Below are 25,099 nucleotides of genomic sequence, written 5' to 3' on the forward strand. Positions count from 1 at the left end.
TAGAAAGGGAGCCTCCGGGTTGTTACACAACTTACCCAAGGTCAGGAAAAAGCATCCCCAGCCACTAATACATTGGCACAATTGGACATGCATTGAATGTGTATTATGTGCCAGGCATTGCTCTAGGCTCTTTCTACCCACTATTTGTTCATTTCATCCCTACTGCAGCCTTATGAGATGGGCTCTAATTATGGCTCTCATCTTGCCAGTGAGAGGGGTTAAGTGACATGGCCAAAGGAAGTGAATCCAGCCTACCCAATTCCACAGCCTTCCTTCACATAGAAGAACGTGAAGGTGGTACAGTATTTATGGAGGGAAGGGGACCAAGCTGAGAAATACTCAAGGCACAACCCAAATGGCTTTGTGGCTGAGGGTGCAAAACAAGGAGAAGCTGAGATTTCTCTAGGATTTCTTCCAGCTTCCCCTCTATGTTTCAAAGGAGGAGAGCAGATGTGGGGGCTGTGGTGAGCTGTCTGAGCCTTTGAAGCAAAAATTGAACTGGCATGGGAACGTGAATGCTGGCTCTGGTGTGCAACCAACTTCTGACTTCAGGCAAATTATTTTTACTTCAATAAGTCTGTTTCCTCATCTGGAAAATAGAGGAAATAAGATCTGCTCTCCACTTACTTCACTTCAGTGTTTTTCAGATAAAAGACCAAGTTATGCAGAACACCATGTCTCCATCACTCTGGGGGAGAGCCTAGGTGTAAATGATTGACATCTGCAAATTCATTCATTCGCTCCCTCATGCATTCAGGTACAGGATCATAGACTCTTTGAGCTAGAAGGGGCCTTGAAGATTCACTCCACCACTTCCTCATTCCACCACCTCCCTGAAGCTGGAATTCCACCTAAAATATTTCTGAGCCATTCTAGGTTCAAGCACCTCCAATGATGGCTAAACACTTACATCTCAAGGGTGTTCTTTCCATTATTAAAAAATAAAATCTGTCAGTGCAGGAAGTTATCCTTCCATTTAACTGAAGGTTACCCTTTAGTAGCTTCCTCCTCTGGTTCTTATTTTATTCATTTAAAAAAAATCCATGTCAAAATGTAACTTTTGGTGATTCATTGGCCATGTATTAGACACTGTGGAGGATCCAAGAGAAATAGCCATTGACATTGCCCTTGAGGAGCTTTTGATGTGGCTGACAAGATAGGATAAACATTCCTAAAGATTTGCACAGCAAATGAAAAAAACAAGAGACACCAGAAGGCTGAGCCCTGTTGGAGCCACATGGATGGTATAGAAATAAGTGCCAGAGGGACTCAAAGGGGGAAGAGAATCCAGTGTGGACTAAGTGGCCAGGAAGACCTGCCAGAGGGGAAATCTCATGGGATCCTTACCAAAAGAGTGCAATTTGAACAGGCAGGGGATCATTGGGACAGGGGAAACATTGGGAGCAAAGTTCAGAGACAAGACAACAGAGAGGCAGTAAAGATTGCCCTTCAGAGTTACTGTGTGAGTAGCCCAGGTCCAGATGTGTATTGAGCAGCTGGCGAATAGGAGCTGCTTTGGTGGTTTTGCCTGTACTCTCAGAAACGTGGAACCACTAATCCTCTTTAAGCTTCAGGTTAGCATATTTTTCTTCCTGAAGCCATTTATCTTACTGAGACCCAAACTGACAGTCAGACTATTCTCTTTTGATTGTTCTGGATCCTTTTCTGGCGAGAGATAGCAATGACCCAAAAAATGGTCCAGAAGTCTCTTTGCTAAAGGAAAAAGAGAGAAATCAACAGACCAGAGGGAGAAATGTCAATGTTAATCTCAGCTCTGTCACTGACCTTGGGTGAGCCCTCTACCCTGTCTTGCCCCACTTTCCTTACCTGTCAAGTGAGGATCTCCATCCTGGCAATCACTAATATCCATTTCCCCTTCACTCCTGGGCTGGGATATGCAGTCTTGAATAATTGTGGCTTGCCTCTATATGAAGCATAATCATTATTCAAATTAACTTTTGTATTTGTCTAGCACTTTTTACACTTCATAGAGCCTCCACATCCATCACCTCACCTGCAGCTTGTCACAACTCTGACATAACCAGGGCAATAGCTCTTGTAATTCCTGACACATGGGGAAACTGAGTTCTAGAGCAGAGAAGTGACTCGCCAATAGGTCTAGGGCCTCCGAGTCTCTGGATTTTCACTTATTATCTCTGGGCTGATTTTCATCCCATTCCAGGAAAACCTTAAAAAAAAAGTCCAAAACATATTATTTTGTAAATTGAAAGTTGTTTTTCTTTTTCCAAATGAAGCAGTCTATTTACTTTCTTCTCCAACAGCAATCTTTGTCCCTAATTTCTCTAAACTTTTTTTAATTGGAGCTGCCAAAATTTCAGGTTGCTTGCAGTACAAATATTAATTTGACTAATGAAACTTGGAAATTATGTGATCCCATTTCCCAGTTTGTACCACAATACAGAAATTAAAGAAACATGCAGAGATTGGAGTAATAAAGGAGTATCAGTTCCTTTATCTTCTCCCTGAGGAAGATCTTAACAGAGGCTGAGACCTCTGGAAGGTTAGACGGTATATGAACCCAGTGAAGCTGGTTGAGTTAAACTTAAAGACATATTTGAATATTCAAAATATCAACACTTGAAAATATTGGGTTTAAAAGTATGAAGACTGGGCACCTGGGTGGCTCAGTCAGTTAAGCATCTGCCTTTGTCTCAGGTCCTGATCCTAGGGTCCTGGGATGAAGCTCCACATCTGGCTCCCTAATCAGCAGGGAGTCTGCTTCTCTCTCTGCCCCTCCCCCATCTTGTGCACACACACACACTCTCTCTCTCAAATAAATAGAATCTTAAGAATGAATGAATGAATGAATGAATGAATGAATGAAGATTGGAGCTCTTGGACTAGGTTTTGAGTTGTTTTGCCACTTACCAGGAGTGTGATATAGGACATGTCATTTAAACTTTTGGAGCTTTAGTCTTTTTATTTCTTGGGGTTTTCTTGCAGGATCTTTTGGTTTTTTTAGAGCTTGAGGTTTTTGGGTTTTTTTAAATTCTTTTTATTTTTTTTATTTTTTTTAATTTTTATTTATTATTTATTTATTTATTTATTTATTTATGATAGTCACACAGAGAGAGAGAGAGAGGCAGAGACACAGGCAGAGGGAGAAGCAGGCTCCATGCAGGGAGCCCGACGTGGGATTCGATCCCGGGTCTCCAGGATCGCGCCCTGGACCAAAGGCAGGCGCCAAACCGCTGCGCCACCCAGGGATCCCTTAAAATTCTTTTTAGTGGTGATACTAATAACATCTACCTCTTAGGATTGGATTAAAGATTGAATAAGGCAATTAGTCTAGACCGTTCTTCGTAATGTTTGGTATATACTAAGAGCTCAGAAAGGTTAGCTGCCATTAGCATGAGCTTAGGACCTAGAAGCCTGTGTTTCCAAGATGTGCTCATATGTTAAAGTCCTCAGGGCATTTGTATCTCAGCCCAGTTCCTTAGCTGGGCTTCTGACCTACCTATCTACCCATCCAATATCTCTTTCTGGAAGCCTTATAAGCACATTGGTCTCAACTGATCCCAAGGGCTCTAATGGTCTTCCTCTCAAACCAGCTTATCCCCAGGCTCCCCTATCTCAGTTAACAGCATAGATCCCCATCCAGTTGCTCAGTCAAAAAGGCCAAAAACAATCCCAGATCTTCCCCCTCTCTCCTGCTGTACCATCACTAATCCCATTAATTCCACCTCCTAAAGATCTTTTTTTTTTAATTTTTATTTATTTATGATAGTCACACACACACACACAGAGAGAGAGAGAGAGAGAGAGAGAGAGAGAGGCAGAGACACAGGCAGAGGGAGAAGCAGCCTCCATGCACCGGGAGCCTGACGTGGGATTTGATCCCGGGTCTCCAGGATCGTGCCCTGGGCCAAAGGCAGGCGCCAAACCGCTGCGCCACCCAGGGATCCCAAAGATCTTTATTCTTTCCATTCTCCTCTATATCCATTGCCATCATGCTAGCCTGAGAATCACCATGTCTCTCTTGAAACCCCTCATGATCTCTCCCCATCATCTCTGGCCCATCTCTAATCCACTTCTCACAATCAGCCAGATGCACTTTTGAAGCCAGCTTCTTATTGGGACCCATGCAATCCCCCCATACATGCTGATGAATTTCTGACCACAGTCCTGTATACCTCAATCATCCATCCACTGTTCTGGCCTGTTCACTGTGCTTACAGCTCAGGGCTCTGGGGGTGGGGGGTATGCACTTTTATCAATACACTTTATTTTCTACAAGAGCTTTAGGTTTGCAGGAAAACTGAGCATATGATACTAGGGGTTCCTATATATACCCTCACTCCACACAGTCTCCCCTATCATTCGTGGGAAAAATTTGTTAAAATTAATAAAATAATATGGATATATTGCTATTAACTAAAGTCCATAATCTGCATTAAGGTTAACTCTTTGTGTTGAATTAGTCTATGGGTTTGACAGAGGTAAAGTGTCATGCATCCACTGCAGAATAGTTCTGCTGCCCCCAAACATTCCAATGTTCTACTTACTCATGTCTCCTCTCCTCCCCCAAATCCCTGGCAACCAGTGATCTTTTTCCTGTTGCTATAGTTTTTCTTTTTTCAGAATGCCATACAAGTGAGATAATACTGTACATAGCCTTTTTATATTGGCTTCTTTCATTTAGCAGTGTGCACTTAAGGCTCCTTCCTATAGTTTTGTGACTTGATAGCTCATTTCTTTTTATTGCTGAATAATATAACATTGTATAGATAGAATGTGGTTTGTATGGCCATTCATCTACTAAAGAACATTGTGGTTGTTTCTAGTTTTTGACAATTACGAATAAAGCTGATAGAAACGTTTGTATGCAGGTTTCTATGTGGACGTAAGTTTTCAACTCCTTTGGCTAAATACCTAGGAATACAATTGGTGAATTGTCTATGTTTAACTTTGTGAGAAACCACCAAACTATCTTCCAAAGTAGCTCTTCCATTTTGCATTCCCACTAGCAATGAATGTGAGTTTCTGTTGTTCTATATCCTTGTTAGCGTTTGGTGTTGTTAGTGTTTTGAATTTTAGCCATTCTAATAGGTATGTCAGAGGTATCTCACTGTGGTTTTAATTTGCAATTTTCTAATGATTCATGACATTGAGCATCTTTTCATATGCTCAGTTGCCATTTATATATCTCTTTAATGAGATATCTGTTCAGATCTTTTGCCCATTTTTTAATCTGGTTGCTTGTTTTCTATTGTTGAGTTTTTTGTAATTTTTGATACAAATCCTGTCTCAGATATGTATTTTGTAAATGTTTTTTCTTAGTCTATGTCTTGCCTTTGCAGTCTTTTAACAGTATATCTCAGAAGCTTCTAATTTTTATTAGGCCAGCTTGTCGAGTTTTTCTTTCATGGATTTGCTTTTGGTGTTGTAGCTAGAAACTCATTACCAAATCAAATCCCCTGGATTTTCTTTTATGTTACCTTCTAGAATTTTATGGTTTCACATTTTACATTTAGGTCTGTAATCGTTTTGGTGAATTTTTATGAAAGTCTGTGTCTAGATCTTTTTTTTTTTTTTTAATGTGGATGTCCAATTGTTCCAGTACCATTTGTTGAAAAGACTACCCTTTCTCCATTGTATTGCCTTTGCTCCTTTGTCAAAAATCAGTTGACTCTAATTGTATGGGTCTATTTCTGGATTCTTTATTCTGTTTCATTGGTCTATTCTTTTCCCAATACCACACTATCTTGATTACTATAGTTTTATAGTAAGTCTTGAAGTCGAGTAATGTGAGTCCTCTGATTGTTATTCTTTGTTCTGTGGTTTTGACAGCCCTATAATGCACACCAGTCATCCTGAAGGTTGACTCCTAAAGGATACTTGATAAACCTCACAAATATGAGGGGGGTGGGAGAGCCTAACAACTTGTTCTGTAGGAAAATTTCAAACAAGTTCTATTCTCTTCCACCCTACCCAGGAAACAATATGTTCCTTCTCAATATGAAGAAACTGCATGAAGGTTTCCACTCTTATAGAAGATGTCCAAGTTTTCTGCCTTTTCATCACTAAATGGGGTTGCTTACAGGTGTCTGTGACAACTAACAGTTCTCATAGGGATGAGTTAGTGAGAATATCCGCAATGGCAGACACACATCTTTTGAGTCTCTTTCACTCCCTGACTCTCCCACTCATCTTTCACTATTAATCAAGTCACCACTTCCCTTTTGGAAATCTTCTGGTGAGAATTGGTTACTCTCCATATATAGAAATTCTGGAGTCTCTTGTCTCTTCCAGAATTTTCCTCCGTCTATGTTCTAGTGGCAGATTGAGATGAGGATATGATACCTGCAGCTCAAATAATGTTCCAGCTGGAGAGTTAGATATCAATTTCCTTCCTGGGAGAAAACCTGCATTACAATGGGGTTTTCTTTAGAAATCCTCTCACTGTCCTTCGAATAGGAGTGGTCCTATCTCACACTGAGGACAGGAAAAATGCAACTGCGCTCTTGATGAGGCCAACAATTTCTTCAAATGTTAATTTTCTCTTCCATGGGTTGGTTGGGACAATGGAGGTAGGAGTTGAAGGATCAGGTCTTCTATCTTTTAATAATACCCCTGAGGGGAAATGTGGCAGCTTCTAGAAGGTGAACACACTTTGATCCTATTGTTTTTAACTATTGGCCTTTAGTCAAATACGGAGACCACAGAGAAACTGCCAAGTAATATCCAGTCATAAGCAAACATGCTCATCTGAGTCCTTTTCTCCAAATCCCCAAGTTTCTTTCTTTCTTTCTTTCTTTCTTTCTTTCTTTCTTTCTTTCTTTCTTTCTTTCTTTCTTTCTTTTTTTATCCCCAAGTTTCTTACCATAACTTATTCAGACTCTACAGTTAGGTCCCTGGCTTCCTCCCTGAACTCATCATCCACCTCACTTCCCTAGCATATTCTGCTCTAGCTATACTTGCTCCACACTGTGGGTTATACACGCCGTGCTTAGCTGGCTTTTAGTCTGTGCTTCTGTATTCCCTCTATCAGACACTCTTCTTTCAGACTGTTACATGGCTCAGTCACTTCATGTAGGTTTCTGCTCAAATAAGACCTTGGCAGATGTCTCCCCTGGCTACCTCTAGTGAGCTCCTATACTCTCCCTTCTCTCATCCTGTACTTACCATTATCTGTGTATTATCTACCTCAGTACCCTTGAATATCAGCTCCATAAAGGTGGTTGGGTATCTTTTTCACCTCTGTGTCTTCAGTGCACACAACAGGTGCTAAGGAAATATTTGTTAAAGATTCAATGCACTAAGTACTATGGCAGTTTTGATCACACATTTGCTATGTACCATGTCTCTTGTGATCATCTCTACATTTTATTCCTATCATTTTCCATATTGTTTTGATTTTAGGACAGAAATCATTACCAGAAGATGGTTAGCGGACTTAGTACAGAGCTGGGTACACACTGAGAACACAATAGCATTTGTGGACAGAATGAGCTCTGCTGGATCTTTACTGTTAGGTTGTGCCTTGAGCTGAGTACAAGATATGCAATACCTGCATGCAGCCTATGGGAGTAGGCGTTCCAACAGCATTTAATAAGATATTCAATAATGTACTAATTTTTCTCAGGACTTTCAATTTTAATTCGTTCTAACCTTCTCTTCTTTCACACTCCCACTGTGGTGCCTTTGAGCAGATGTCTTCATTGGTGCAGACATCTCTGTTGAATGTTCTGGGATGACCTGACTCTCCTTTGGGAGCCAGCCACTAATTCTGCCCATTACAACATGCACAGAGAGTTAGCGTTTTTCCTTCCAGCACATTCTACCAACCACTTGTCTGTGTCCTATTTTGTTGTCTGCTGTATTGAGTAATTATTCACTTTAAAAAAAAATTCCTAGAGGTTCTCATATTCTTCCTTTGCCCAAAATCCTTTTTATCCAAATAGAAAACTTTTAGTTTCACATAAGTCTGCATTTTAGGAACATGAGCTAACTGGCCCCACTCTTTTGATCTACTCTCACTCATGAATGTGGGAGTGATGGGTTGTGGTGGGCTCAGGAGGTTAGAAATGGGTACTTGTTTCACAGGCCAGAAATAAGAGTGAGAAGTTCCTAATTGACTCAACCAATGGTACTGAGAACCAGAGAGTCATACAAAATCAGTCTTTTTGGGGCATCATAAATTAAAAACATCAGGCACACTAATTCAAACCCCCAAATCCAGCATTCCAGAATCGGAGATCAGGATAGTGTCTCGAAGCCAAGAGTTGACAAACTAGTTTAGATGGGGTGGGATGCAGGAGATCAGGATGGGATTCTGAGTGTTCTCAGCATTTTGGTACCAGACTGCTTATGCAGAGGATGAGAGAGTTGGGCCAAAAGCAAGGAGAATAATCACTTTTTTTGAAGAACTTTTGATATTTCTGTGTGACCACAACAACAGTCACACGAACATTCAAATCTTGATATAGAATTTATGAAGGATTTTAACATGTGTTATTGTGTGTGACCAGTTCTGCTAATTAGAAATGATTATATTTTTCTCGTATTTATAGCTGAAAAAACTAAGGGATAGAGAAGTTACATGACTTGCCCAAAGTTACAAGCAAAGAAATGGTTGAGCCAGGATTCAAGCAGAGTTGTATCTAATCCTAAAGGAGTTAGGAGTTTGTATCCTAAAGGAGTTTGTATCCTAAAGGAGTTCTTTTTATTTACCCCATAGATAGTTACTCAGTACTAACCATATGCCAGACACCATTCTACAGGCTTAGGAAATTTCAGCAAATCAGAAAGACAAGCACCTGCCCTTCTGGGCCTTACATTCTCTCCATTATCACTGTATTACGCAGATCTTCTGGGTAGGTTCTTTTCCTGTTTTTAAAGATTTTATTTATTTATCTGAGATAGAGAGAGCACCAGCAGGAGGCATGGGAAGAGGCAGGAGGAGAAGCAGGCTCCCTGCTGAGCAGGGAGCTGGACATGGGGCTTGATCCCAGGACCCTGAGATTATTATGTGAGCCAAAGGCAGATGCTCAACTGACTGAGCCACCCAAGCACCCCTGTAGGTTCTTATTCTAACGAGCAGAGGGTTGTTGTACCTAGTGCACAACCACAATTAATGAGAAGAAAAACATTTATTAAAGATTTATTATGTGGTAAGCATTGCAAGAAGTGTTTTCTGTGCATTATCTACTTTATCTTCACAAGCACCCTCTGAGGCAGGTATAAAATGTCACCATTTTATAGATGGAGAAATTGAAGCTTGAGGATATTGTTTAAGTGATTCACATAGCTAGTCATATTACAGCTGGATTTGGATCCAGGAGGGTCTGATTCCAAAGCTCATGCCCCTTATCATATCACCTCACTGTTGGTAGTTTTGTTGCCTGATGTGGAAAAAAATAGAAGATATACTTAAGGGCAGGGTACCATTCTGACTGGACATGTGTAGAAACTTTGCTTTTCTTTCTTCTCATCCCCATCAACCAGACAGTGGTTCTACAGGATTTTCAGCAACTATCAGGTTCAGCCTCTCTCCTGACAAGGTTCTGTGAGATTAAAACTATTTACAAATCAAAATGACTCTTAGTGACTTTAGTTAATATACTCACAAAAGTCGGGCACCTGTGTGGCTCAGTATTTGAGTATCTGCCTTTGGCTCAGGCCCTGACCTGGGGTCCTGGGATAGAGTCTCTCATTGGGCTCCCTGCAGGGAGCCTGCTTCTTCCTCTGCCTATGTCTCTGCCTCTCTCTCTATGTCTCTCATGAATAAATAAATTCATTAATATATTAATATATAAATTAACATCAATTATTGCTATATTAATATTCATATTATATATTAATACGAATTATATTAATTAAAAATTAATAACATCTTTAATATATATATATACAGTCACAAAAGAGAGCTCAAATGTATTCACAAAATGTAAATATAAAGAGAGTTTAAAAATAAATGAAATATTTAATAATAATACTCCAGGACTATTTTATAAGCAAATTCTATAAGCCATACAAGAAAGTTGGCAGAGAAACATTCATGGAGAGAGATGTTTGCTCCTGTCTTCATTATATAGGGGAGTAATCATGGTTTCATTGTTGAAAGTGATAAGAAGAAAAATATAATTTCAAGTATTTTTTAGTGCACAAAGGCTTTGGCATTAAAGATAGACTCCTAATTCTGAGAAATGAACAAGAGGTAGTGGAAGGGGAGGTGGGTGGGGGTTGGGGTGACTGTGACGGGTACTGAGGGGGGCACTTGAGGGGATGCGCACTGAGTGTTATACTATATGTTGGCAAATCGAACTATAATTTTAAAAATGTACAAAAAAAAAGATATGCTATTTCTTCTTTTCAAAGTCTCACTAAAGGGAAAGTATCCCACAATGATGATCAGAATGGGAGAAGGCTCCTTAGCCGTGGAAAGAATGGAGGAAACGTGGGAGGAAGAAGTGGCAGCTAATCACACGATGTCAGGCTTGCTTCATGGCCCGGCATATTGTCAATTTTAGTAAGTTTTTTTTTTTTTTTTTCCTGTATGCCTTGGAAAAGTAGATATTTTGCAGTTTCTAAATGCATGTTTTGTATGTTTTATTATTTCTAAAATTAAATAAGTACCTGTTATTTCCAAATTATCATAGTAGGTGCTGCCGGGAAAGAGCTTTATTTTTTTTTTCATTTATTTTTTATTTTTTAATATATTTTTTAATTTTTTTTATTTATTTATGATAGTCACAGAATGAGAGAGAGAGAGAGAGAGAGGCAGAGACAGAAGCAGGTTCCATGCACCGGGAGCCCGATGTGGGATTCGATCCCGGGTCTCCAGGATCACGCCCTCGGCCAAAGGCAGGCGCCAAACCGCTGCGCCACCCAGGGATCCCGGGAAAGAGCTTTATTAAAAGACTTGGTGCCTATTCTTTTTTTAAGAGATTTTATTTATCCATTCATTCTTAAGAGACACAGAGAAAGAGAGAGGCAGAGACACAGGCAGAGGGAGAAGCAGGCTCCATGCAGGAAGCCCGATGTGGGACTCGATCCATCCAGGATCGCCTTGGGCCGAAGGCGGTGCTAAACCACTGAGCGACCCAGGCTGCCCGTCTTGGTGGCTGTTCTTAAAGAGCTTAGACCCCATTGCAATTTGAAAAATAGATTTATGAAGGTAATAAAACCATCTGTAATCTAACGGTAATCTAATAAAAAACATTTTTTATTTTATTTTAGTTTCCCACTCCATCCCAAGCATCTATTACTTATCTGAATCATACTACTAGAGCAAACTTACACAATGCTTTTCCCCTACTCTGTTAGATACCTTTGCTTTGTCTTTTTACATCAATTCCCCTTAGCTTTACTCTGTCTTCTGGGATTTTGATGGGTATGGACACATTAATGTGTTCTCTTCCCTCTCATTCCCACTTGGCATTTGGCTAATGGAAATCCCAGCAGGGTTCAGAAGGAGGGAATAGAATAATATTGGGTTAATTTTTCTCCTTGCTCCCTTCCTACAGGTTCACTGCAGGCAGACTTCATTCTTCAGCTGAAGATCAAAGCTCCTGTCAAGGAACTCCTGTCCATGTGACTTTCTCCTTCCAGGTGCCAGTAACTTTTTCCTTCCATCCACCCTCCAGACTTAGGGGTTGCCACCACCTGGGGTAATATACTATGTGGCCGTACTGCACTCTTCTCTCATCTTTGTAAAGTAGTCCATTTATTAAGCTTGTATCAAATTAGTCTAGCTATAGCTTGCCATTTATCTCCTGTTGGGATCCTGATTAAAACAATAAATGGTATTGTATGAAGTCCCAGAACAGAGACCTTCAATATTGGATTCTGAGATTGAGTTGCTCATATTTGACTAATGTAGGGATAACCTCCTTGCTAAGGGGGAGATAGGATATGGGTTATCCATGGTAAGTGGTGACATGCATCATGATTATTTAATTTTTCATTAGCAGTAGCATGGATGACATGTAAGTGGGGGCAAATGCAGTGCCTATGATACTTTGTTGCTGTGGTGATAATTGTCATAAATATTGTGAATTCACATGGCCTCTCCTCTTGGCCCTAGGAAGTATTCTTTGGGGAAAGGAGAATTTGCAAGCTGTAAACATTGAACTGAGAACATGGTGGACACTTAGGAGCTTGCATGCTGTGTTTGAAGAAGCCCCTTGGTTGCGGTCATAAGGCAGCTATGCTGAGGACCAAGCCACATGTCTTTGTAGCACTAATCATTGCACATTTGGTGTAACACTACACCATAGACAAAAGATTGGTGGGGAAAAAGTATGTGACCCTGAGATGTGGGATGATGACATTTCAGTGGGTATGGATGAGGCTGAGACTACAACTTTAAATCCTGAATTTCTCAAATTCCTCTGAGCCTCCGTTATTTATGACACAATTCTACCTATGCACCCCCTTTGAGTCCCACCGGGCAGTCACCATCAGCCACCCTGCCATCTGAGGGGCAGTTGCATTGGAAGCTGAAGTTGATTATCCCAGAACTCACTATCAGCACATTGCCTTGTCTCTAGGCTTGTTACCGGACCCAGCAGAGCAAGGATTGAGAAGCAGAAGATTGTTCCTACAAGAAAGAAATTATTCACCATAAGAATTTCAAGGCCTGAACAGCAGGCATGGGACTGAATTATAAGGATATTAGTATAAGGTGGAGAGAATATTAAGTTCTGATGGGCCTAATTTGTGAACTTGGGACCATCTTTCTAGGATTTGGGATTGAATGTGTTGGTTAAGCCATGTACCCTGGATATTCATGATCTACTAAGTTGGATCACTGAAGCTTGGACTCAAAGAGTTTAAGTTAATGAGATTTAAATACTGGAACTTCCTTGATAATGTTTCAGAGAAGGGAGTCTGAAGGCTCAAGGAAATGGGGATGTAAGAATGGATCTACTACATGCCATCTCTTTAGCTTGCCCCTAACCATATCCTCACAGGAGAGCTTGGAGACAAGCCCTTCTCCAAGCCATTAACACATTCACTAGTGAAAGAAGCCGAAGCATCCTTACAGCACTTTGTGTTGGCTAGCTCCTGTGGGCTGGAGATTTGGGAACTGGATATCCTGATCTTGGTGGAGTTAATGGGATTCCACACAGCATAAGCTATATGGCAGCTCTTCACCATTAGAGACAGGTAACGAACAGGATAGACACAAGGATGGAGTGGTCACAAAAACGTTTTACCTCTCAGGTATCTGTGGAGGTGATTAATTGATCAGTATCACTACACACAAAATAATCTACTAAGGTGCTGCTTTATATATACAGGGAAAATTCTAAGACTATTGGGTAGGATTATGACTTGAGATCTGCAGTGGGGATTTTCAGCTTTTTCTTAATCCCTAGACCAAAACCAATTCACATATCCACAACCTCTCAGCCATGGGTGAGACTGGCCCTCCTTGAAAAAAGGATCCTGTTGTGTTTCTCCACTTGCATAAATGTAAATCTTCCTCAAAGACTTCTCCAAAGGGATCTGCAGTCATTTATTAGGGTGTTATGCACTGAAAAAAAGGATAGTAGCTATGTCTTCCATGGTCATTAAATACTGGGTCCTAACTGATTCTAACATACAGAGGCCTGAAATATTGCCATGGTTCACTTTTCAGTGTAGGGCCTCATAGAGACTAGGTAATAGATGGGATCTTGGATCTAGAATGTCTTATATGGATCCAGTGGCCCAAACACCCACCTGTCATTTCTCCCCAATCCTGGAATATATAGTAGGAATATATTTACAGAATTGTCACAGTAAGGGCTATGATAGTTGAGAGGGCCAAGACCAAGTGAAAGGCCTTGTAACTAATGTGAACTGACAACTATCCCCAGAATAAGACACATAAATCAGAAATCAGTGCTTCCAGCAGGGATTTGAGAGATTGCAGGCATCATGGTTCCTACACAATTTCCATTTAACTCATCTGTTTGGCTGCTACAAAAGGCATTTAGATCACAGAGTATGACAGTTGGTTATCACAAATTTAACCAAATGGTGCTGCTACTCCCAGCCATAGTTCTGGAAGTAGCTACCATCTTTACTGAATCAACCCAACACAGTTCCTGCCACATGTAGCCACAACTAGCAAATGTTTTTTTGTCCCAACCAATTAGTAAGCAAAATCAAAATCATCCTGTGTGTATAATAAAGCAATATATCTTTACTGTTTTGACCCAGGGCTGTGTCTGCTTTCTTGGTCTTTGTCACTATAATCTAGAGGGACTGTGACTAATTCTCATAACCTACCAAATATCACCCTAGTTTGTTACATTGATGACATTATGCGAATTGGTTACAGTTAACAGGAACCCCAAATGTCTTAATAAGATATATCCATGTTAGAAGATAGGGGATAAATCCTGTTAAATTTCAGATACCTAGCATATTGATGAGGTTTCTGGGGTCCAATAGCCCTATGCTTATCAGCATTATGCCACTGCAATTAGAGCCTGCTTGCTGTACCTTTCATCATGCACCATGAAGAAAGAAGCACAGCACTTGTGGGCCTTTTTGTGTGTTGCAGACAACATACATCGTATTTGGTCATGCTCCTCTGACCTGTTTATTGAGTAACTCATAATGATGACAGCTTTGAATGGGGCTTAGAGCATAATAATGCTCTGTAACAAGTTCAGTCTGTAGTGTAAAGCATTTCAAAGCTTTTTGATGCTGTAGGCCCAATGGTATTGAAAACATCTATAGCAAACAGCGATACTATATGAAGCCTCTGGCAAGCCCCAAAAGGTGCTTGACTCCTAGTGTTTGTAATGAGGACTTCTTCTGTGACAATTATTCTCTATTTGAAAAGCATTTACTGGACCCTGGTAGAAACTGAATGTCTAGCCATGAGACACCAAGTGACTATGAGACCTGAGTTGCTCATCATGACCTTGATGTTATTTGATACACTGAAGCATAAAATTGGCACATACAGTAGCATTGCATTACAAAGTATAAATGGGACATATGGAACCAGGCCTCAATTGTCTAAGAGATACAAATAAACTGCACTTACAGATGGTAAGACTCCCCTAGAGCCTCATCTACTGCTTTGCTGCCTCTCCCTCAACTCACACCTCTGGCTTCATGAAAGGTTCCCTGTGATCAGTTAATGGAGGAAGAAAAAGTATGGGCCTGGTTTAATGATGGGTCTGCAAAGTATGAGAGCATATGCTGGAAGTGGATGACTGCTGCACTTACCCCACTCTGAGATGTCTCTGAAAGAAAGAAATGAGGGGCTGCTGGGTGGCTTAGTCAGTTAAGCATCTGACTTTGGCTTGGGTCATGATCTCAGGGTCTTGGGATCAAGTTCCACATTGGGCTCCCTGCTCAGCAGGGAGTTTGCTTGTCACTCTGCTCTTCCACCTGCTTGTGCTCTCTCTCTCTCTCTTTCTGTCAAATAAATAAATAAAATCTTAAAAAAAAAGAAAGAAATGAAGGAGACTAATCCAATAGGAAGAACTTTAGGCACTACATCTGGTTGTCCAATTCATGGGGAAAGGAAAAATGATCTGAATTGTAGATGTACACTACAGACACAAAAGTAGTGGCTATTGGGTTGGCTGACTGTTTAGGGTAAAGAACAAGATTAGAAAATTGGGGACAAAAAGATCTGTAAGGAAGAGATAAACTGGCACCTAGAATAGGTAAAGAGAGTGAAGTCATTTATCTCCTACATTGATTCCTATCTGAGGACATCCATTGCAAAGGAAGCTCTTATCAATCAGGTAGACAAGAAAGAATGTCTTGTGGATGTCAGTCCCTACACACCCTAGGGCTTGCTCAGTGGGCCCATGTGGGCATGACAGCCGAGATGGAGGCTATGCATGGTCTCAGCATCATGCACTCCCCCTCATCCTGGCCTGGCTGCACCACGCTGAGTGCTTAACTTGGCAAGACCGGAGGCCAATTCCAAGTTCCAGATATGGCACCATTCCAGAGGGAAGTGGTTAGGTATCTGTTAAAATAACATATCATTGAACCCCTCCTCTCACAAATAGGAAAACTCTTTGTTCTAACAGGGATAGGCACAAATTTTGAGTGTGGATTAGTCTTCCCAGCTCAAATTGCTCTTTTAGTACCAGTGTTCTTAGTTCAAAATGCATTATGAAACACTATCTGAAACACTATCTCTGTTGACCAAGAAACTCACTTTATAGCAAAGAAAGTGTAGTCATGGAATCATATCCATTGTCTTCACTGATCCAACCATCTCTCCACTATTCAGAAGCAACCAGCTTGACAGAATGAGGGAATGGTTATGAAGGTCTCAGAATGGCACCTTGTGGGAGCCTACTATAGGTGCATGGGGTCCTAACCTACAGAATGTAAGAAATACTATAAACCAGTAGATAAACCACAAAGCCAGAATGCACTGGTTCATGTGGATGTAGGAACAAACTCATTTGAAGACTTTTTGGTTCTTGTCCCAGCAATCTAGGGCTTGGTGGCTTTGTAGGTAGTACTACCCAAGGAGTAGTATTTCCACTATCATGGTTCCAGTGATTTGTAAGCTAAGGTCTGGCCTTTTTGGGGTCTTCCTGTGAACAAATCAATAGGAAGAGGAAGGATCCCCATATTGGACTGCATGACTGACCCCAATTGTCATGGGACCATTGGAAATTACATTTCTGCTACAAAATAAGGCCATGGATTAGGGAGGATTTGCTGAGGTGCCCCTTAGTACTTGGTCAGTGAAAAACTTCCAACCTCTCAAGACTCAGATCCTATGGAAATGAAAGCTTCCTTAAGATCCCCATCTTCCTGAGCATACTGGTAGAATGTCAGAGAAGTAAAAAAAGTAGTGGAAGAAGGTGGCTAGTGCAGAGGCAAGGAATGAGATATATTTTAAGTTAATGGTACATTTTTTTTTACCTCCTCTCTGCTCCCAGATACCTTAATATAAGGATACTGTTATGTAACATTTTAAATATTAGTGAAAGTGAGTTAACACAACTATGCAATGATACAATAAGAAATGAGGTCTGTGCATCTCCTGGGCTGGAGATAAAAACTTGTGAAGCATATGACAAAAGTACAAGTGGTATTTTAAATTTTATTAAATGCCTGTGATATGCCAAATACCATGCTCTGTGCTGGAGATGCAAAGGTTAAAGAGAATAGTTCCTGCCCCAGTTCAACAACCTCAAATTTGGAAAATATGAAGAAAAGGAAAATTTACTAAAAACATTAAGACCTCAACACAAAACGTACTATTTTAGTGTATTTCTTTTATTTCTTCTTTTCCCTTGGTTCACACCATAAGGATAAACTTAAACACTGCTTTTCTCCATTGTACTGAGTCTTTTCATTGTATCTCCCCTGATCTCTTTATGTCTCCTTTCCCCCTGTTCTGTTCCTTGAACGGTTGATGTGAGTAGATGATATAAAAAAATCCACTTACTCTCTAGCTTCTCACTGGTCTTAGCCAAAGGGGGATCTTGGAAAGTTATTGAGGATATGAAAATGAACAAAGAATAACCTTATCAAAAGTCCTGAAGTGTTCTCATGCATCTTCCATTTGTCATAGCTTACCTTTAATACCTCAACAGAAAATAAGCTTTACAAGTCTCAGGAGGAGGAAAGATTTCCTCTTTGCCCAGCAATAACGTAGCCAATGAGAACCACCACAACTCAGCCAATGAGAAGTTGCCACCTCCCTAAACTCTCACTCTTCTCTAACGGACTTTCATTTCAAGCGGTCCCTCCCACCTTCCTCCTTCTTCTCTATAAAGGTGAGCCCCTCTTCTTGTTCTGAAGACTTGCCTTTGGTTGGCTATGGTTTGCATGTCCTGAGTTGTAAATCCCCTGCCATTCCTGAATAAACTCATTTTCTTGGTAAACTAATTAACTATGTTTATTTTTAAGGTTGATAGGGAGAAGAAGGGGAATGATAATAAAATATTCTCCTGTATCACTCCATGGAGACTGGCTTCAGGATGGCTGTGTCCCTTGACTTAAAGAAGTCATAAGTCCTATCAAGGTGCACCTCACCACACAACTCTCCTTGCTCCTTTCCCACACCTCATTAGACTTAGAGGTTGCAGGAGCTCTTTTATTAGCTACATGTCATAAGTTTTCCTATACTCTGCCCAAAACTTTGTAAATAATTTCTTTCCTAAACCTGTCTCAAATCAATCTAATGTGACCTCATCACCTATTTCCTTCCAGAACCCTGACTGATATACTTAGTAACATCATATAAAGCATAGATGAATATGTTATAATTGACACCATTTTCTCGTCTTATAATGATTATTATACTTATAATTATTATTTTGAACTATTAATAACTATTATTTTGAACTAATAATAACTATTATTATTATACTTATAATGATTATTTTGAATTCTGCTACAGAGAGCCTCTTGCTAATGTGTCTCCTTCTATGTCTCTTCTCACTCTAATATTTAAAAATATTTTTAGTTTAGATTCTGAAAATTGAGAATGCCCCTTAAAATTATCTGAAGTCTTTTCAAGTGTCTTAGTATGAATTATGAAAATGTTTTATAAAAGCATTACACAAATTCCTGCTACTCCATGCAGTGGATAAGTGTGATAACTTCTTTATACCAATATCAAATATTTTTATTTTAAAAGTTCATATTTTATTTTAAAATTTTCCATTATCTTAATTGCTATTGAGCTTATATCTTTTCTCACATTAACAGATATAGCTTCTTCATATTTGAATTTTCTGTATCTTTCCCATTTATTGATCTATGTATTGGTATTCTTTTATATTGATTGATATGAGCCATTATTAGAAAAAATTAACACTTTGTTATTACTCACTGCAACTATTATATAAAGTCTTGTCTTAGCTGTTGTATGTCTGTGTATCAGGATTTTAAAAATTAAATTGTAAGTGGTTGAATCTGTTAATCTTCATGCTTTATTCTATTGCTCTAAGCTTGAAAAGTTCTTCCTCCTCTGGGGATTTAATTCTTATTCACTCTCTTTTTTCTCTGGTTTTTCTAAGATTTGATATTTTTATATTTAATTATTTAACCCATCTGGAATTGATTTCTCTGCAAGATGTGAAGTAAGAGCCTAAAATTGATTCCCCCCTCTAAATTGCTACCCAGAGGTCCTAGCCCCATTTGCTAAATAATCCTTCTTTTTCTTACTGATATGTGATGTCTCCTTTATCATATATTAAATTCTCATACATACTGGAATCTATTTATAGACTATCTACTTTGTTTCATTGATCTATCTATTTCTGTCTGTCTATTCTTACCTATTCCTATCTATTCTAGTCAAAAAGGACTACTTTAGATATGCATGGAATAAGAAGATATACAAGGAAGAGACAGGCTATTTGGGGTCAACTATAAAAATTTGATGTTATGATGAAAAAATCATACTCTTTATTTTTTCCTTTTTCTCTTTTCTTTCAGGAAAATACCTCATTAAAAAAGAAAGGTCAAATATTAGTCAACAGGGTAGTGGAAGCTAAAAATGGGTAAAAGTTATTTTAAAAAGAATAAAAATTTTCATGTATCTTTTTTAAATGAGCACAAGTCTCCTGGCCTACTAAGCAAGTTACTGGTATCTTCCATGATCCAGGAATTGTGTCTGAACTTAAAATCCATGATCTCATTAATCCTCAAATAATTCATTCGTGGGACATGTGTTATTATTCCTGTGTGTCACATCTCCAGAATTTCTCAGGCTTGGGCAACCCAACCATGATTCAAAATAGACTCCCAATAACAAAGACAGAACACACTATTTTTTTTTGGCTTTATCCTCAATTATAATGTCAGAACCACAGTACTCTTCACATTCTTTACAAATAAGCCAGTGGAATCCACAGCCTATGTGGTATGCTCTATGATTAGTCCTCTCATCACCCAGATGGCAACTTAGAACTTACCTCCTGTCCTGCTCCAATAATCTTGATTATGCTCCACCAAGACACCATCAATTCTGCTGAAACTTTCCAATATTCAGCCTAGGCTGCTCATGCCTCATATTCAGGGAAATGGAGCAGGCCTGGGGGGAAAGAGATGAGGCACCTGCAGTGGAAAGAGGATAACTAGGCTTAATCAAGGAATTGATTGGATCCCTAAGGATATCCAAGTTGCAAAGACAAAACACAGGTTCTGATGCTAATAAAATTAGGAAAATAATAATGAAGTTGTTTAACTCTAACCCAAGGATGCCACTTAACAGTTCCTGTGAACCAGGAGGAAGTCAACAGGGGCTAGATGACCATCTCCCTCTGTCTTTGTGCCCTATTTAATTTTTTCCCTAATGACTTGGATGAGGCTGAGGAAGGTACATTCATTGTGTCTGAAATTAACATTGGAAACATAAGTACACATAGGCTGAGGTAATAGGAACTCAAATCATTCTCAGCAGATTGATCGGTGGACCCATATAACTGACTTGGAATATCATAGGCAGCTCAAGTACTGGATCAGGACCAGAAATATGTTTGAGAAAGGCTAAGTGCTAATCGATTGTGACTACAGCATGGCTGCTGCAATCTTAGCTGTCCTATCTTCCAGCTTGTTTCTTTTCCCCACCACATTCTGTGTCACACACATTAGTTGCTCAAGAGATCTTTATTTAGTGTGGTAGTCAGATATCTAAGATCGGGATCCCTGGGTGGCGCAGTGGTTTAGCGCCTGCCTTTGGCCCAGGGCGCGATCCTGGAGACTCAGGATCGCATCCCATGATGGGCTCCCGGTGCATGGAGCCTGCTTCTCCCTCTGCCTATGTCTCTGCCTCTCTCTCTCTCTCTCTCTCTGTGTGACTATCATAAATAAATAAAAATAAAAAAAAACAAAAAACATCTAAGATCATCTCCAGTGATTTCTCCCCATGTACAATTCCCTCCCCTGTGAATATGATGAGATATCACCCTATGTTAGGTTATAAGACAAAAGGCATTTTGCAGATGTAATTACGGTTACTAATCAGTTGGCTTTAATATAGGTTGTTCAGGTGGGCCTAACATAATCATATAAGCTCTTTAAAAGCAGAGCTTTCTCTGGCTGGTGGCATAAGAGGAAGCCAGAGGGACTTGAAGTGTGAGAAGGACTTGATGCAATGTGGCTGGTTTGGAGATGGAGAAGGGATGTGGGCAGGCTCCAGGAGCAGAGAGTGACCCTGGCAGTGAGACATGGGAGCCCCAGTCCTGCAACCAGAGGAACTGAATCCTTCTATTAATCTAGATGAGCTTGGAAGTGGATTCTGCCATAGTGTCTCCAGATAATGGCCCGACCCAGTTGACATCATGGTTTTGGCCGTGTGATACCCTAAGCAGAGATCCAGTTAAACGCATCTGATTTCTGAACCACAAAACTTTGAGTTAACATCTGAACATTGTTTTCAGTTGTTGCATTTTTTTGTCATTTGTTATAGACTTCATAGAAAATGAACACACTTGGTTAATGTGCCTTGATATCATGGTAACAACAACAAAAACAACAGAAATAGTAATTTATTGCAAGCCTGCTACCTGTTGAGCACTTTATAGGACTTTTCTCAATTAACCCTCAGCTCAACTCCATGACCTAGGTTACAAATTGCTCGAAGTGGCCTACTAAGTAGTAAAGCCAGGATTTGAACTCAGCTGAGGCCTTATGTTGAAATATAAAATGATCCTACTCCCCATACTTTCCTGCCTTGGTTCGTGGGCATCCCGCTGGCCTGCAATCTCTTTGCGGAATTCTTAGATACAGGTGCCACACTCCCACATCATCATCATCATCATCATCATCATCATCATCACAATTTCCCTCTCACTGTGGTACCACAGTGTCTTAGGGATACCTTCCTGTGCTCCAGCTTCCCCAAATTCCCTCCCCATCAAGGCTTCTCTGGCTACCCAAACTCTTGAATCCCTTAATTCTTCCTCTTTGCCTTAGCACCAGTTATTAGCATGATCTATTTGGCATTCAGTGCCCTGCAGCATTATGACAATTTCCCCCATATTTTATTTCTTGTATTTCTACTCCCAGTAGAGTATAAGCCCCATGAGGGAAGCAACATTTCTGTTTGGGTCAGTGCCAGGTCCCAAGCACCTAAAATAGTTGTTAAATCATTGGGAATACTCAATGCATTTTTGTTGAATGAATGAGTAAACTTGGATACTTCTCATTCTCTCACTCAAATTTTGGTGATCTAGTTCATTTAAAATCAGCTTCCTCCAGAGTTCTCTCTGCATGGCCTTCCATTCTCTGCTATATCTGAGCTTCTTGGAGGTCATGCTGAAGATGAAATGTTGTAATTCTCCCCTGAACACATAGCCATTAGTGCTCTAGCTATGGAAAGGAAATACCATTTGTTGATTACCTGCTTTGTTCCTGGCCTTCATTAGGTATTTTACATGTATGCATTATCTCATATAACAATCATGCTACTGTACAAAGTAGATGTTATAGCACCTATTTAACCAATTAAGAAATTGAAGATCAGGGAAGCCAGCCCAAGGTTCTCTGTCTAGTAAAGGCGATAACCGTCATTCAGGTGTTCCCGAATCCAAAACCCACATCTTTCCCCTATAGCATGACTACTAGAAAGTCAACACTGTGAAAATGGGTTCTTGGTTTTTGTTTATTTCTACATTTTTAGTGCATAGCACATATTTGGAGGTCAATGTATATCTGAATAAAACTAATCAAAGGACAAATAATTGAATCATGCTTTGTCTCTAGTCCTACTTTAGAGAGAAAGACTCTCATCTTTCATCCAAGTGACTTTGATTTATTTTCTCCTATATATGTTTCAGCACACCTTCCACTTTCTTCTTGGCTTAATAGGGGTATTAGCATATTGGAATTGGAAAGGAATTGAAAGGGTTCTTAGAAGGTGGTTTTTCAGCCTCCCACCAATGTAGAAATCTTTTTTATAGCATCTTGGACAGATGGTTGGCCAGTCTCTGCATGAACACCTCCAGTGACGGAAGACAGAAGAGAACAGGAGGTGGCCTGCTTTATTTTGGAAGCAGATCTGGTGATTGGAAACATTTTCAATGAAAAGAACTGGATTATGCTATGTCAGTAAGGATTCTTCATGTTGCAAAAAGCAGAAAGAAAAACTGAGGTTGGATTTTAAAATAGTGAGAATTGATTGACTCAATAATTGCGAAGTTCAGTGCTCAGGTGAGTTCCAGGTATAGTTTGAGTCAGAGATCCATAGTGTCCTCAGAGTTCTGACCCATTTTGCAGGCAATCTCTGTGCCCTGAAATCCTCCCTGGGATACTTTTACTTTGTGATGGGAAAAAAATAGTAAGAGCACATCTAGGACCTTCTAGCCTCATACTACCATGATACAGAGGAAGAAAGAAAGAGCTTTTATTCCAACCAATAAAGCAAAAGTCGTGAGGCTTACTGATGAGACAGGACTAAAACCTGATTTACTTGTGGGTCCAGGATAATGAAACATGGTGACTGATGGAGTGTCAGTCAAGGATTCCAGGAATGGCATGATCTGGGAAGGCAATTGTAATGTACAACATTGGCGACCCTGCAATCCTTCCACCCTTCCAACAGGAACCAGATTTTATTCATGGATCAACTCACTGGCCATGAAGTCCAAGTGACTCAGAGGAAGCCACTCTATCCATACATAAATTCGATGGTTAATCTCTGATTAGCCTAACATAATAGTACATAAACCCCCTGGTGACTGCTATTGGCCTGGGGGTAGGCCATAACCTAACTTGAACCAATCAAATAGAGATGAAAGATGCAAAGATTATATTCTGTGCTGGAGAAGAGGTTTTCTTCTCTCTTTCATGGAGATGAAGAGGAAAGTGTTTAGTTCTGATTGCCACCAGCAACCACTTTGTGACAATAACAGTAAGTGGTCAGACTTCAGACAAAGCAGCAGAATGTAGATGAAAAGATCTGGTTATCAATACTACTGTTGAGCTTCTAATAGTTCTATGACTGAACCCCTCCCACCAGTAGCTCCCAGTAACCTCATTATTCAATTCTTCTTGAGTATTTCCCTTTGTTGAAGTCAAAGTTGTCCTTATTGACACAAGTAGAATGGATGTTGGAGTGGCTGTTGACAGGCAGGTGCAACCTCTTGGGATCCTTCTGTCATCTGTCCATTGGCTCAATTTCCACCACTCAAGAATTTAAGAATGGGTGTCTTCTGACATGGCACAATGCTTTTTAAGTTAGCTAACATGCCAGCCTTCGAATTCTCACAACTTCCACCAATGCTAGGATTGATGATGGTTTGTTTTGTCTTGAGTGACTGTGCCATCTGCACTTACAGACCCCTGTCTCTGGTTTTTCTACCAGGTAAAGCAATAGCATTTAGTGCTGTGCCTCTGGTGTTGACTGTAGCCCTTGTTGGAGTCTGGTTCTGATATGCTCACAGATAGGGCTGTGATCTTTCCCAGGGCCTGTGAGTGAGTCTGTGAGAAAGAGAGCAGATCCCTAAAGCCATGATGGTATATGCATGAGGATGTGTTTCTTGGAGGTGTGCAGCAGAGAGAGTATAAATCTGCTGGTTAGCTGCAAATGAATACAAATCAGCCCTCATTTGTATTCATTGATTCCACAAGCAAGCGTGTTTGGGAGGCTGCAGGGTGTAGCACACTCCAGATGAGGTGGGAGAAAGCCAGAATTCAGGTCTCGGCTGTGCCTCTAACTTATAAGTGAACTTGGGCACATTATTTGCTGAATGAGTCTGAGAGTCTTCTCTATGAGGCAGGTTCATTAATAACTGTCTGCAGAATAGTCATATTCTTATGGGTCTGACAGGCCCATCCTTGAACCCCACCTCCACCACCTGCCAATTGTACAGCCCTGAGCATGTTACTTAAACCTCTGAGCCTTGGTTTCCTTATCTGAACAGTGGGAATTAGGATACTCCCTCACTCAGAGGGCTACTATGGAGAGGAAGTGAAGTAGAACCCATATTTCAGAAGAAACTGGGCACATGGTAAACACGAAAGCCCCATGAGCAGTTCTAATCAATATTATTCTCTCATAGGGTTGTTGTAAATAGAAAATGAGATTTTATTTTCCCAATTGATCCAACCCCAAGAAGTAGTCATAATTATATATCAACAATAAAAACTGCATTATGAATTTAAATGATCACTGATATTGAGCAATACATAG

At 40.1% G+C, this 25,099-nt stretch overlaps 1 long non-coding RNA gene across 5 annotated transcripts in view; it reads left to right on the forward strand.

Moving 5' to 3' along the window:
• Positions 1–25,099, forward strand: part of LOC102153408 — a 71,174-nt gene that overhangs the window by 40,690 nt on the left and 5,385 nt on the right. For all 5 annotated transcript variants that reach the window (XR_005365638.1, XR_005365641.1, XR_005365639.1 and 2 more), the window contains 2 exons: positions 10,342–10,492; positions 11,490–11,574. This is a non-coding gene — a long non-coding RNA (uncharacterized LOC102153408). The remainder of the gene's footprint in view (positions 1–10,341; positions 10,493–11,489; positions 11,575–25,099) is intronic.

This window comes from Canis lupus, chromosome 10 (assembly GCF_011100685.1).
Source record: "Canis lupus familiaris isolate Mischka breed German Shepherd chromosome 10, alternate assembly UU_Cfam_GSD_1.0, whole genome shotgun sequence".
In the NCBI taxonomy this organism is placed as follows: domain Eukaryota; kingdom Metazoa; phylum Chordata; class Mammalia; order Carnivora; family Canidae; genus Canis; species Canis lupus.